The sequence below is a fragment of the Lates calcarifer genome, linkage group LG17, assembly GCF_001640805.2.
Source record: "Lates calcarifer isolate ASB-BC8 linkage group LG17, TLL_Latcal_v3, whole genome shotgun sequence".
In the NCBI taxonomy this organism is placed as follows: Eukaryota; Metazoa; Chordata; class Actinopteri; family Centropomidae; genus Lates; species Lates calcarifer.
The window spans coordinates 3339875-3353870 of record NC_066849.1 but is presented as its reverse complement, the minus strand read 5'-3'; positions in this window follow the sequence as shown (position 1 = coordinate 3353870).

Here is a 13996-nt window from a genome sequence, read left to right as displayed (position 1 = left end):
AAGTATTCATTAAGTATTATTGTAAACAGGGAAGAGTAGCTGTTGGTAGTTGGTTCTGTTGCTCTCTGTTGGGTTCAACAAACCACAACAGTGTCATTCACACTATAACAAGAACTTGGACATCAAGCAAGGCAGGACAGAAAGGGTTAAATTAGTCTTATGTGACCCTGAGCTGAATTTCAACATGGTTCTGCTGTAAGATTCACTGGTGAAAATATGTTACTGTTGTATATTTAATGTTCAATTGCTCTTGTACAAGTAAAGCAGTGAGCTTTAAACCTCATTTAAATTGTAGAATAATGATGCAGAATACATGCTGGAAAAATGCATTATTAATACTGTTGCATGGTTTTTCTTGCCCTCGTGTGATTTTTATGTTTCCACTTGAAAAGCTCTCAAGTCAGGGAAAAAATCATGTCATCACCAGTGTCTTTTGGAACAGAGCAGGTGTTATTTATCACAATATTTTTTAAATTTTCTTCATCTTGCTTAATAATACAGGAACACAAGCTTTAAGCATGGTCAATTTTATTTCTGACTGCCACAATGATGAATAAATATGTTTAATTTTCCTTCTGTCCCTTCCACGTTAAAACACATCCAAAGTGTGTGGATCATGTTTAGATGAATTTTTATCAAAAGTTAAACTTACTGCAAATTGGAAGCCACATTCATTGAATTACAGTGACTACAGAAAGTATTCACTTTTAACACACTTAATTGTGTTGTATATTTAATTGTATTTTTTCCTATTAATCTGCAATCAATAACCCATAACAACAAAGTGAAAACATGTTTTCAAAAAGTTTTGCAAATTTATTAAAAAATCAAAAATGAAATGTTATTTATAAAAGTATTCACCCGCACTAATTCAGACCAGTCATCAGTTTGGCTGGATGACCAAGAGTCATGGTGCTTCCAAGTCTCTTTTGCCTGTATGTTGTAACAGTTATGTTGCCATTATCTCAAGTTCACTTAAATTCTACCATAAACTCTGTTATTATTCTATACAAAACACAGTGAGATGAAAGCAGATTTTCCAAACCATAATATCCTTTTATTGTGTGTAACATTAGTATGTCTTTGACCAGTGCATTTAGGTAAACATAGTCTGTGTGTGGTTTCTGCAGAGGGTGATTCTCATATTCATAAACATATGAAATATTGATTACATTAACCAACCAATAAGATATCTTTGAATGTACATTGTTGTTATCAACAAAAAATAGTCAGCAGACAACTAAAATTTCTCCATATCTGTTTAATATTTATAGAGTGGGCAAAATATGACTTATTTATTTTTGCTAAATTATTAAATGTGTGGGATGCAGATCATTAATCATTAATATTGATATATTGAGAAACTGTAAGACATAAATATTTGTGCATAAATATTTATCTACTCCATGCCAGTGTGTATTAACTCTGGGTTTAGCTCCTTATTCAACAGAGATATGTTTCTTTTAAAGCTATTTCCAAGTCACTTACTGTATTTGTGCTTGCCTCACTGTGATCTGAGCTTATCATCGTACCCACCTAGATGGCAGAAAACACAAAGCAATTCCGAGGAGTGTGTTGTCTCTTTGTGTGAGATATAGGGATTGACACAAGCCCTCTGTTTTTGGAGCATGAAGTAATTCTTTTAATGGCCTGCCAACTGTGTACTCCAAAGTTTGATTTTGCTCTGCAAAATGAGAGCAAAAATCTCGAACAATTTATTATGCTGTTTGTGCCTCGCTTCACTAGTTATCGTCTGCAATTTATTTCCTACCTTGGGGTACTGCAAGCCATTTTTCTCCATTTTCAGTGGCTCACTTTTTTTTTCTTGATCCTGCATGCTGCTGACTAAACTCCTGCCTCCAGCCATGGTGTTGGAACATCACAGAAAACTACATCATTATACTGAAGCTAGTTAACAAAGAGAGGCAGAAAACCAGTTAAAATCACAGGGCACAAGACAGTATGTGAATTACTGAGTTCACTAACTCAGATGCAGCATTTCATAGCCTGTCTCTCTGCAGTTGTACAGGTGAACTGCCTCACTAATGAAGGTTGCTTCAGACCTCACTCGGAATTCAAGGTCAACACCTGACCACTCTTCACTATTTTAAATTCATTTTTCTATAATAAATTAAGCTTTAGTCCAACGTGAGTCCCATGCCTGCATCAGCTGAGCACTGGCGATGACCTTTTTTCCAGACATTTATTAATACTTTAGCTACACCTGTGCTTTTCCTACTGTGACAAATGGTGTTTCCAAAAAAAGGTCTGATGCTTTCTTAAAAACATGTATTGAATGATTTATCTGTGATTTAAAAGATGACAGAAATTTACATTTCAAAACAGATAATTGCAAGGTGTATGAAGACTCTGCAGCCACAGAAAACATGTGAGGCAGCTCTTGTCATGATGATCATTAAGTGTGAAATCTGTAGCTTTTCCCTTTAACTTACACCTTTACACAACAGATTTTGTATACCCGAGCATGCATGTACTTTAAAAGGAAACTGTAACATGCACCATATATTGAATATACTGAGATAATGATCGTATAATGATGTTTTGAACTCCCCTTCATCCCTGCAGTAGGATCAAATGACCACAAGGTGGCAGAGGGAAGCCTGCAGTGCCCATTCCTAGCATGCCTTTTTAAATGAGTCTTATTAACTACCATTAAATCACTGCTCACAAATTGTATTTTGATATGCAAAACGATTTTTAAATGCATATTATATGCTGTTTTAATCCTTAATATCAGTAAATATGGCATATTAGAGCTTTTAATATTCTTAAGAGATTATCGGGCACTCATTGCCTGTATGCTTATGCAGGGTTTCGGCATTATCAAATATTAATTCTTCTAAACTTGCTCTTTTAAGAGGACTTCTTTGATGTTGATGTAATTTTTCATCGGCTAAGCAGATCTCACACAGTGGTATCTTTTGGAAAGCAGTGGGCCATAATTCATTGATGAGCCATGTGGAGCGCAGATATTCACATCCTAATGCTTATGCAAGATCTTAAACAGTTCTCAGTTGTGGAATTGATATAACAGAGTGGTATGGTGCTGGGCTGCTGTCCTTAGCAGTGCCTCAGACTGATTTAAAAGGCTAAGTAGAGGGCGAGGAAAACTAATCTGAGTGAACTTTATATTCATTTAATATGCTTCAAAATCAGCCAGTAAAGTCATTTAAAAACTATATAGACATTAGGATAGATTAGAGGACATCATGGCTTCACAGACAAAGGCTTTGCAAGCCTCTTTTCAAAATCTGTGAAGAACTGAAGGTCAAAGTCATTTAAAAAAGAAACATAGAAGTGACAAAAGTTTTTGTCACTTCTATGAAATAAACAAGCAGCACTGCTGTGATTCTAGACATGTCTATTTGGTACAGAAAAAAATCAGGAAGAATATTACAGGGGCAATTATGAAAAAAACAGGAAGTCTAAGGTTATCATTATTAAATTATTCATTTTTGACAGTGTTGGCCCTTGGAGTTTGGGAATTGATCTCTCTGTAAACACGCTAAAGCAAGTGAGATTGACATAAATTGCAAAGACGAAGCCATCTTTTGAGTGCTCCGCTTTCTCTTTCATGTTGCCTCACTTTTGGGGCTGAATGTTGCTAATAAAAAATGGGAAGACCTTGGGCGAGTAACACAGGCTGATTAGTTTTGTACACTGGAGACAAGAAGTGCTTTGGAGTCTGTGATGATATTTGTTTTCTCTTCACAACATATCTGAGGAAGAGAAATAAAGAGAATGCTTAAAGTTTCACCGATGTGTTTGTTCTCTTCAAAGCGGCGAGAAATCTTGTGAGTCTGTGTCAGATGTTGTATGTGCATGCTCATTATTTCAATAAGCCCATTTTGCCTCCCGTGATTGCTCTATAAAGAGAATAGTGGATGACCCTGGCTCTGTTGTTAAGTTAATGCTTTTGCACAAAAGAATAACAGATGCTGGTTTGGGTAACAGTGAGGTTACGGTGGGACCCCCCATCCGCCTTGTTATCAGGGCCACTGCCTCAAATGGACTAGATGAGTCCGCCTCAGAATGTGGCCCTTTGGAACGTGCTAGTCCGCTTGAGTTAGTAATCACACAAAACAAACAAGCCCTGCTTCTGTAAAGTTTTTCACTAATGGGATAATTGATTGACAGTCTTTGAGCTTTCATGCAGTTGTATTATTTACTGTTGCACTTGCATGCTGCAACACTTTCAATTTAATTGAGAAACAATTGGGTATAAGGGCAACACTGCCATAGGGGAAATCAAGCGATGGGACTGTTTTAATGATTCCCCTGCCAGAAAAGTTAGATCCACAGTGAACTGAGTCTCTCCGCACTCTGATCTCACAATGACGGTTCACAGTGAGTGATTTTATTGTTCATAGTCATCATCTTTTCAGTGAAATCCCATCCCAGTTGGATATATATGGTAGCATCCAGCTGCCCACTCTGTGTCAATTTCAATATCACAAATTAATTCTTTTGTTTTCCAGACAGTAGTGGTGCAGGAGTTTTTCTTGTTTTTAGTGGGAGTGTGGCAGCGTATGATGTGCTGTTTTTTTTTTTTTTTTTCACTCGGCAGCCTCAGCCAGTTATTCCCATCACTTTGGCATGGTGAACACACTCAACCAGCCAAGCAGCTTCCTGTACATCCAGCTGCTGAAATAAATGTACTGTACTGCTGTGGAATGCAGACTTTGGCTCAGGGTCGGAGTCTGCACGCCTCTACACACTCATCCCTCTCACTGCTCAAGTGTCTGTCTGTGCCGGAGAGGTTCAGTCAAGTTCAGCTGCATCTCAAAGTGTACTGCTACAACACTTTTTTGGAGTCAGAGAGAGCTTGGTACACTGTGTGCATGGATTAAAAAAAAAACAAGTTCTCCACAGAAAGATCAGCCTCATTAACTGTTCTTCTGTCCAAACCTTTGACTATAAAACCTTGTTGATCAGCAATTTTTAAAAAAAATTATCTTTTAATTATTTCATTGCATTGTCATTGCAATTCTGAATTGAAGGTTCTGCAGAAGATATTTGGCAAGAATAGACAATGATACAAAAAGAGCAGAAATGCTAATACAGGCAAATAAAGTCAGTGGGGTGTGCATGTTGACTAGTATAGTGGACCTAATTAAAGTCACTGCACTGACAGTGGTCTTTAAATTGTTACAGGTGTTTAGGTGGGCTCCACCACTGACCCTTCATGGTCACACAAAGTTTTAGAAACATGAGATCTACACAGAAACACACTGCTCTACAAGTTCTCAAATGTAAACTAACTCTAGACACCAGAACACTCGATCACAAGACTGTACTGGGTTTGGTGAGAGTTTAATTGTGTTACTATTTTACTATACTATATGTGCCCAGGAGTCCATGAAGAGCAATACTGACACTGAGTGAATTATTCTGGCAAAGGTTAACTGAACTGAATTGTTCTGTATTACATTGCATGCGTTAATGCATATGCATTTATGAGGTGTAATGGACAGTAACATCAGCAATGTTTGCTTTTTCACAATATTTTCAATTCACTAATGCCCAACTGCTTTCATTATACACATGTATGTATACACATTTTTGTAGATCTAACTTTACAGTCTTATGGTCTGTATCCTTAGGAATGTTCAGTACTTTATTGCTTTTTTTTTTTTTTACAGGTAGCTACAGATTCAGACAGGAAATGTGGGGGAGGACAAAGATTATAACAAGCAACAATGGCATTTTATATCCACTAGAGGGTGCTGCAGATGAGCAAATTCATGATGGTAACTTCACTCTGCTGCCTTCCCTTTAATGGTAACCTGAGCAATAAGTTAAATAAAGAAACACATTGTGACAAATGTTATTTCTGTCTTTGAACTGATGCTGCATTAACTATTACTTGTAACATATATGTTCTATGTAGACAGTGAATAATATATAATAACTTCTGCATCCCCAAATTATCTCTGTGTGTGTGTGCATTCCTGTGCAAACCTGCATCAGTGAATATTGTTCACCACTGTGTTGGTTCAGTGTATGCAGTGTATGCTTTAAGTGTACTGTATGTGCTTTTGACAAGCATGTGTGTATGCAAGTGCGAAGAACTGGGTTGTTGCCAGTGTGGGTGTGCATAAGTTTGTGGTGGTGACATAGATGAAGAGTGTAACTGTACTGACCTCAGCACATCAAATGTGATGTTAAGTGTGTTATCTCATCAGACAGTGCTGAAATTGAGCTCATTGTTACAGTTTGACCTCCTGGCTGCCGCTCTTTCTCTCTCGTACACAGTGACACATGGACACACACTTGGAGCCCTGTTTTCGGCTTATTCTGACAAAGGCTCTATGACAAAGTCTGACTTACACTCCACTCATCACCTTTTATTAGAACAGTTGTCCCCTGGGATAGCTTGGCTCCCCTTCACTTCAATTCCTCTCCGAGCTTCAGTCTGACAGTCTGTCTTCTGCCTCTGTCCCTCCCCATCCCAGATATTACGCAGAGTGAGCTCAGCATAGTGTTGCACAACCCTCTCTGCTGGTTCTTATCCAACACAAACCTTTTCTGCCTTGACAGTGTGTTACCACAGGCCTCTGCAGTGCCAATGAACACATCTCAGGCTGCAGCAGAAAACTACACTTTGTGCCATCTGTAATCGCGGGTAGGTTTCTCTGAGCAAGCGAGAACATGCGATGGCTTCACTGCCCCCTTAAAGTGGACAGCTTTAAGCGATCAATAAACAGGATTTCTAATTGTTTGTGTTGGAACGTCATTCATGCTCCTCTTTGACCTTTCATTCTGCTGTTGAATAGTGATCACCAGCTGTAGTCTTATTAAGACTGATTAGATCATTTGAGGTGTTGAATGATGCCACTCCTCCTTTTGGATGTGTACCAAGCACAACTGACTAGATGGAAACCTTGGTGCTGAGCCAGGACTCAGTAGAAGAACTACATTTCCCAGCAATCCTCAGGAAGAGCTGCAGAAGAAAGCTGCTTTTTTTTTGTTACCACTGCAACCCTGACCTAGATACACAAGATACTCAAGTGACAAAGTTGATCAAGTATTTTCATCCATAGTTTCATCATAAGCTTACATAACAGATTCAGAGCTCCCTGATTATGTTGGAAAGTGCTGTTAAATATTTTGCTCCAAAATCTGTTAAATGACAGTTTGACTAAGCCCCATTCCCATTAGTTTTTTCTTTGCTATCAATCTCTGTGGTCTTGCACGTCACTGGCAGATTTACCACTTAAACATTTCTCAGTAATTTTTTAGAAATGGGGTTTTTGATTAAATACAGTGGCAGACAAAAGCAGACTTCTTATTTCCAGCCAGCGACTGTTGATTTTGTCGGGTGAAATGATTCTGGCAGATTTTATCAGCTAGCTGTGGAAAGCTAGCTAATTAAGCTACCATTAGCTCCAGGAAATACTTGAAAAAACTGTCTCCTAAAGAAGCTTTGTTATTTTCAGCTGACTTGATATAAAATACAGATCTTGTCTACGAGGTCTTGATTGCTACATGATTCTGTGCTAAAAGACACCACCAAATGGTAAATTCTTACAGCCCCATGTGGCGTGTGCCATTTCGACATGGAGAAAGGTGGATAGGCTTCAGAGTTGCCAGGTGTATCTTACTTATTGTATATGTGTGATAATGTGGTCGTTTATCAATAATTCTAACAAACATCCTAACAAAAAGTACAATAATTTGCTGCAATTTGGTGCAGGTGAGATGGCATAGTGCTGATCTGGAATCAGCCTTATAATTCACCATACTCTGACCATGTCCATGGCACATTGCACAAAACTGACTTTGGATCAGCCAGAAATGTTCCAATCACAAGTGTGTTGGTTCAATGTGTGCAATATATGCTTTGTGGCATACTGTATGTGCATCTGGCAAGCATGTGTGTGTGCAACTACAAAGAACTGGGTCACTGCCAGTGTGTGTGTGCAGACACCTGACTTTTGCGGTGGTGACACAGTTGCATACTTTAACTGCACTGACCTTAGCACATCAACCTCAAAGACAAGTATGATGACCTACAATAACATCTGCATCTCTGAATTATATCTGTGTATGTGTGCGTGCCAGTGCAGACACATATTGTGTGCAGGGGTGTAACTATTGTTTGGTTGGATTGTCTTTAAGCTTTTTTTTGTATGATTTATTCTACAAAAAACATTTACCTGTAACCGGCATGAGAAAGGCTGGCCCATAATTGGAGCCCTTTGCAGTCAGCTTGTTAACCAATGGATGTGAACCATGACAAAGACCTTGGAGCCTCCCTCCCTGTAATTCACACACAGTATCATAAAAACTTTTGAATGTTCAATATTTCCATGAAAAACAATGATTGTGAAGCCTTTGTATGATTCTTTGTTTGCAGTGTATGTTTTGGCACCTGGTAACACTGACAGGTGTTCTGTGCCTAGTTGACTGGGTAATAGCATTAGATTCACATAATTTTCATACTCAACAAGCCATTCAGTGAACCCTTGTACCCTCCATGTTTCTGCTCACATTTATTCAGGTTTATCATTTGTTGCCCAGCTTCTTTGATAAGGTGACAGTGGATGGATGGAGGAGACAGCTAGGTTTATCTGAAGCTGATCACCAGACATCCACATCGACCCTTTGGCCCAAACACAATGTAAGCAGAGTCTGCAGCATTCATGCAAGGATGAATTATTCCCCTCCATCCCGTCTACAGGAGACACAACTCCTCTGCCAGGAGTATCCCCCAAGGAGTCGCTTCCTCCACACATCTGGATCACTGAGTACTTTTTTTTCCCCCTGTCCTTGCGTGGATTATTAGCATTAATCTGCAATGCAACATCTGTGAGTCGCTCTTTATTTCACCATATTTTTTCTCCCTCTCTTCCCTGTATGATTTGGTGTCTGCTCACTGGGCTTACACCGGGCGGCCAAGTCTGTCCAGGTCACAGATGTTTTTGTTGCTCTGTGGGGAAGAGCAGGTGGCTGCCGGACAGCAGGTAGGCCGCAGCTTCCAGAAGAGGAGCAGTCTGGGAAAATGCCATGTACTGCTTCAAAGCCACGAAAGATCTCAACAGGTAACAGACGCCACATTCACAAATATGTAATCTTATACCCCGAAAATGCTTTTGCAGTGATTTTCTTTGGAGCTCTTTTTTTTCAAACAATTAATCTTTCCCTGTGAGCTGTGGAACAACAAAAGAACCATTGTTTAGTTTTTCTGCAGCTCGTGGAGTTCATTTAAGTGATTTGTTGCCCTCCAAAGCCATTTCCTGTTTACTGAATGTGAGGATACATGTGACAGTAGTCTGTCAGACAGTTGATGTAATTTCCTTTGCTTAACACCCTTTAAGTCACATGTGCTAAAATGGCCTTAAGCTGGAAACATCTGGCTCAGACAAGATGGACTGCATGTGCACATTCAAATCAAAGTACACAAGGAAACCCAACAACAACTGCACAATTTACTGCGTGAAAAGATTAATTCCCTACATAGATCTACACTGAATCAACACTTTCAGCAGCTATGAAAACTCAAAGTGTTTAATAAGGAAGGCCTTCGCTCGCTCCATGCAAAGATTGCGTTTAAAATTTGAACCAGGCTCACGATAATGTGTGAGGGAGAGCCAGCCAAAAACCTAATTGTCAGCTGTGGCTAATCTAATGGTCTAAATATGCTTTATAGGAGCAGGGGGAGCTTTTTGTGTGTACGCCGCAAGTTTTGATCACAACAGAGCCTGAATTTTAATGATTGCCCACGTGATTACGTTTACCCATGGGAACGGAGATTTAGTGGTGCCTAGCTACCACATGAGCTACGCCGGTGTCATTAACCATGCAGTTTATGGCAAAGAGGGTCCCTATCTGCTTTGAGCCCACCATGAGCATGTGGTCTGCATTTTTACAAAACACGCTACATTTCCGTGGCACCACAGTATATCAGATGCTGTGATCAGGCTCCAGTGCGTAATGCAGACCTGCACTAAACCAGTGTAACGTGAGAGCTTTGTACTAAATCCAGTTAATAGTCATGAATCTATTTTATCAGTATCAAAGTTCCATTTAAATATACCAGCTAACAGGCTATTCATTTCAGAATCTGCTGCCTGCCCCATACAGATAGCATCTTTTCTTTAGTTCAGTACACTGCAGACATGCAAATAACACAGAGCTGGCACAAATAAGATTGTTGCCCCTCCCCACACCCAACAAAAAAAAAAAGTCTCCATTCATCTCAGCAGATTTTTTAAAAGTTGTAAGTCCTTGGGGTGAATTATTGGGGGTAGGCAAATCTCTCAGTGAAGAAATGATAGTAATTATGCACAGCATTCACATCAGAAACCTTTCTCTCTGTAACTGGATTGCATAAATAAATTTTAAAGGGCACACTTACTTTAGTGTTAGACTGATCAAAAGGAGTTCATAGTTCATAGTTCAGTGGATTAGAGGGAATATAGGGAACAGTTGCTGATGTTTGATACTGTTCATAAAAGAGACTTTGTATCTGTGAGTAACTGACCACTGAAGTCTCTGAATCAACAGCAAGGCGTGAGATGAAGAGCAGGAGTGATGCATTTAGCTCCTGCAGGGCACTGATGAAGCTCTTGAAGGACCACAGACACCCCAACGGGATACCAGCGAACCTGTCAAATCAAAGTGGACTGTCCATGTCCCAGATGACATGGACTACAGAGCCCACTGCTACACTGGCCACAAGTTCCCCCCATTTGCAACTCTGTGTGTTGCCTCAAAGGTCTGCTTTGAATTCTCAGTACACATCATACATGCATCAATCCTGAGGCCCACACTGTCAGGAAGAGGTCACTATGTGGGCCAAGATGGCATTGTGGTTCATATGCTGGAATGATAAACTTTTCATTTTATCTGTTATATTGGTAGTTTTTTGATGATCAGTTATTAGAGATTTATATTGGCCATGAAATCACCACCATCTTTTCTATTCATTACACCTTTTCTATATATTATCACCTCTGCAAGGAGGTTATGTTTCACCCATGTCTGTTAGTTAGTTAATTAGTTTGTTTGTTTGTTTGTTTGTTTGTCAGCAGGATTATGCAAAAAATACTGAACCAGACTTGGTGGGGGGATGGGAGACAGGCCAGGGAAGAGCCCATCACATTTTGGTGTGTACCGGGTCAAAGGAGTCCAGGAGTCCAGCCTTGCCAGAGGCCTGCACTCTACTAGTGCCATTCTAGTTCTGTGTTCATTCTTGTTATCATAAAAACAGAGGGAAACAGTGATTATTGATGTATACCACTGCATTGGAGAGTGTGCAACAATCACATAGTGGCTTTAACAAGGTAAAGGTAATTAAATAAATAAGCACATTAAACATGAACAACTCCTGCTGATTTTCATACAAAAGTCACAAAAGGTTTACATGCACAGATTTGCTGAAGAGGTTAAGTCCAAGCTTACATAGAATGAAGAAATTAAATATCAGTAAGTATAAAAGACTGTCTCATCCTTGATCTTGCATTTGAGCCTTGAGCAGCACTGACAGAAGTACATCTGAAAAACTAGATTGAGTGCTGCTGTGTATTGCAAAAGAAGAAATAATGAATCATCTTAAAATTAAAAGAAAACATAGTTTGTTGGCCAACAGGATGTAGGAGTTCAAATCATTCTGTTCATGCTAACAGCTGGAGACAATGCTGACAGAGTCAAGAGAGTTAACCTTGATGAGTACGGTGCCTACAATAGCAGTGAGGCAAAAATGGAACACAAGAGACCCAGTCAGTCAGCACTCAGACAGTGGGGGCAGTAGGGATACAACAAATAAGAGGAGGCTTCCAGCCAGAAATATGGCAGCCCTCATGCAGTAAGGCTACTCTGTCAAGGCTGGAGAGTAAATATTGTTCGGAGGAAGGACCAAGGTGAGTCAAGGCTGGATCTTTGACAAGGCAAGGCCATTGGATGAAAATGTAAAATGAAAGACACCTGGCAGGAGACAGTTATGGAGTGAAACTAAATATGATTCATAATAGATGCAACCAGTGATGGTCAGCAGTCACCCCAAAATCTACAACCAGATGAACACTGCTGGTGTCCAGTGTTCAAGGCAGCAAGGAAAGATTATAAATTTTCTGCTAGAGAAGAGGAGAGATGTTTTTGTGAGATGGACTGGTGATGTGTCCAGGGTGTACCCACCTCTCACCCAATGTCAGCTTGGACAGGCTCCATCTGTGTCCTGGCAGATTTTATTTTGGGTCACTGGGTTTATTCATCTTTACTGAATATTTGTGTTAGGTTCCCACTCTATATATCGTCAGTCACTGCTCTGTTTGAGGGCCACCCTGAGACAACAGGTCTACCCAGAGACAATTTACTGATATTGTTTTCCTTTATGGTAAGAAGTCTGATATTGCTTTCAAAGAATTCTGATCCCCCCCCTCTAACACTCACTGGATTCAGGAAGCACTACATTTAATGAAGTAAGAGAACAGCTGATAAAATTAATCACATTTTCACTGTTTTCAAACAGGTAACACTTTAGATCAATTATAAATAAAGAGCAAAATGTGCAAGAAATAAAAGATAATCACACAACCAATAATCCTATAACACCAAGGATAGAACCTGGAACACAGACCGAATGGGATGAAATGATTCTATGCAACATATTTAAAAGCATTCTTGTTTTGTCACAGTGAATTTGGTTATCTACTTCACACCCTCAAAACATATCTAAATATCTCTCATTAATATATTCTAATTGAGCTGAAAACAACTGAAGCATTTATAATTTCTGATAACATCAGCCTTCCAAGGGCATTCATTCAAGAGCCCTGCAATAAGAGAGAGGTGGAGGGCCAGCTGGATAACTCATTAGCAGATCAACCCAAACACTGTCTGTACGTCTAGTAGCTCTCACCACTGCCAGGCAAGATCATAATGCTCTGCTCTGCATCACGTCCACGCCTGATTTACACCAGCACTGAGGTGTTAGCACACCAGCAAATTCCCATTATTATTGGAAAACTGCGAACAAAAGAAGCACATGTGCAGGTTTAATAAACCGAACAGCTGATGGGGAGTAACATCTGGTGGCCTGAGGAGGTCTCACAGGTGCCGGAGAACACATGGCATTTTCAAGGACATCAGCTTTAATCCTGTGTATGTGACGTATTGATCATAAGGGATTTATGACATTGAGATGTTTAATCTGAACCCTCAAATGCAGGCTCGCTGCAGAGATCAATGTTTCACTTTCCCGTGTTTTGAGGGTGAAATTTTGTGCAGCTGTGCTCCAGCAGAGGACAGGAGCCTTCGCAAAAATGTGAAACGTCAAGACGGTGACACTTCCATAAACAGAGGTCCCTGTGAATAATTTGTTTTGGGTTCTAACCCTGAGTGTTTTTACTATGCTGACCATATAGGGTGTAGACTCTGCAGGGCAATGGAGCATGGCTGGATCTGCAGAACCAGGACAGCACTGTTTACACCAGAGCAATCAGGCAAGCAGGATTTTATAAGAATCAGAGGGCTTCTTTTAATAAATTAGCATGCCTGCTGCCCCTGTACTGCTGACAGCCTGCAGAGTACGAGAAGCAGATATCTCGGTGTGAAAGGTGTTCTGTCTCTAAGGCTTACAAAGTTATGATGCTGTATAAAGGGCCCTAATCGTGAGAGCTGTTTATGTAATACTACCATTGGTGTCTGCAGGACATTATTGATCTTCAGGGGAACTCAAGAGCAAGTCAAGCCCAACTGTCAGACTGTATAAACTATGGAGCAGATTTGTAACGAGTAGCTTCTTGAACTGTACGACTCCCTTCAAAACACAAAGAATCATCCAGTGTACCAGTGCTGGAATACAAATAGCAGCAGGCTAGATTTAAAAAAAATGAATTGTAGTGTTTGGTAAAAGAGGAGGAGGGCCTGTAAGAGCAGATGGAGGAGGAGAGAAGAAGAGACAAACCATGGCCAGGTCTGACTTAACTATGGAAGAGTCTGTTATTAAGATTGAGAGCAGAGATGAAAACTC